Here is a 2,500-nt window from a genome sequence, read left to right as displayed (position 1 = left end):
TTACCAATACAACAAAAAGATGCAATCTATAACTTAGATTATGATGTTAACTTTGAACATTTAATGTTGAATAAGAATAATTCAGTTTTATATCAAGTAAATTCCATAACAGACTATCAGTTGGTTTGGAAATTGAGAATGTACAATATTTTTTACGGTATGCTGTTTTTATATACTAATTAAAAAAAATCCAAGGGATTCAACAACCCCAGATCTGCATTCAGAAGATGGAATGGATGCAAAGAGAGTAGCATCATCTGCATGTGCAACGAGCTTATTTTCCAGCCACCCGTTCAGGTACTACCGCTGAAAAGTTATGAGGTCCTTTGACTGGCCCGACTGCACTATATTGGCTCCTTCTCTCTGTTTATGGTTCACTTTCCCTTTGCCTAAACAAGCACCGAATAGTGTGGCATATTCTTTACATATTCTCCTCTCTCCTCATACACCTGACAACACTGAGATTACCAAACCATTATTCGTCACCTAAGGGGTTAAATACTGCTCTGTAATTGTTCACTTGCTACATGTCTCTTAGTAAGGGTAGAAGAGACATATTAGCTATGGTAACCAGTTTTCTAGTCTTGGGTGGTGCCATAGCCTCTGTATCATAGTCATACACAGACTTGGGGTTAAGTTCTCTTGCTTAAGGGTACACTCGAGCACACTGTTCTAACTAATTTCTCTCCCTCTTGTTTGTTAAAGTTTTTTCAGTTTATATAGAAAATATTCATTTTGATGTTGTTACTATTCATGAAATATTCAAATTTTACTTGTTTCCTTTCTTCACTGGGCTATTTTCCCTGTTGGGGCCCCTGCGCTTATAGCCTCCTGCTTTTCTAACTAGGGTTGTAGCTTAGGAAGTGATAATAATAATAATAATAATAATAATAATAATAATAATAATAATAATAATAATAATAGTTGATTTGAAAATTGAGAACGTGCAGTATTATGTACATTGTAATGTTTGTACATACCAATCATACAAAATCTGTGATTTTCTGCTGCTTGCCTAAAAAGGAAGCACTGGAAACATTCATGATAAACTGAGGTGTTGGCTGTTGTGGATTACAAGGCCATGAGAAAATAATTGGAAATGTTATCTCCAGTAATTTTGATGTTACGACATGGGTAGAAAATACTAGGAAATGTTTTTTCAAGTAACATTGAGACGTATTTCCCTTGTTTTGTTTTGTATAACTTTTCTCTTTAGTAGCAATCGGATATGTATTTAATGCTGACATTATTATTATTATTATTATTATTATTATTATTATTATTATTATTATTATTTTTGTTATTGTTATTGTTATCGTTATTGTTATTATTATCAATATCATTATCGTTATCTTTATCGTTATCGCTATGGTTATCGCTATCGTTATTTCTATCGTTATCATTATCATAATTATTATCATTTATAGCTAAGCTATAAAACTAATTAGAAAAAAACAATGTTATATACCCAAAGGCTCTAAAAGGGAAAAAATAGCCCATTAAGGAAAGAAAATAAGGAAATAATTAAACTATAAAAGTGAAGCACATCATACAATTGAAGAACTATTTCTGCATATTTTTTTCTATTTATTTCATTCTTCAAAATAAGATTCACATACATTAGGTCATCAGTCGGAAGGAAACTATATTGATAATTCCCTTCAAATGCAATACCACCTTGAAATTAAGCATTCTTAAAAGATCAAGAAAGTTTTCATCCCCAGTTTCTGAAATGCCATTATCACGGTGCAATTCTCACAAACAATGAGGTAAGACACTCATGATATTCGCAGGAATATTTATTTTGTTAATTGCTGCCTCCTCGCAATATCTCCCAGTGAGCAATGAGGGATTGCAAGTATACTTAGAATTGACTATTGCGAAAGCTCTGGGTACGTCGCCATCGTTTCATGAGAGTCAGGGACGCTGTGTTAGTGTGTTCTGGCTTAAGACTTATTGATGAGTTCTGGGAAGTACCAAGGTTGAAATAGTTAATCTCATCCTCTTTCTCTGTGTATTTACACATACATCCGTATACACACAGGCATGCATACACACTCACACCGCACGCACCTATATATATATATATATATATATATACATATATATATATATATATATATATATATATATATATATATATATATATATATATGTATGTATGTATATATATATATGTATATATATATATATATATATATATATATATATATATATATATATATATATATATATATAATATATATATATATATATATATATATATATATATATAATATATATATATATATATATATATATATATATAATATATATATATATATATATATATATATATATATATATATATATATATATATATATAAATATATACCTACATTTATATATATCTAAATATATATCTACATTTATATATATATCTAAATAAATATATACATTTATATATATATCTAAATAAATATATACATTTATATATATATATACATATATATATATATAT

The sequence above is a fragment of the Palaemon carinicauda genome, chromosome 6 (assembly GCF_036898095.1).
Source record: "Palaemon carinicauda isolate YSFRI2023 chromosome 6, ASM3689809v2, whole genome shotgun sequence".
NCBI classification, from domain to species: domain Eukaryota; kingdom Metazoa; phylum Arthropoda; class Malacostraca; order Decapoda; family Palaemonidae; genus Palaemon; species Palaemon carinicauda.
This window is presented reverse-complemented; position numbering follows the sequence as displayed.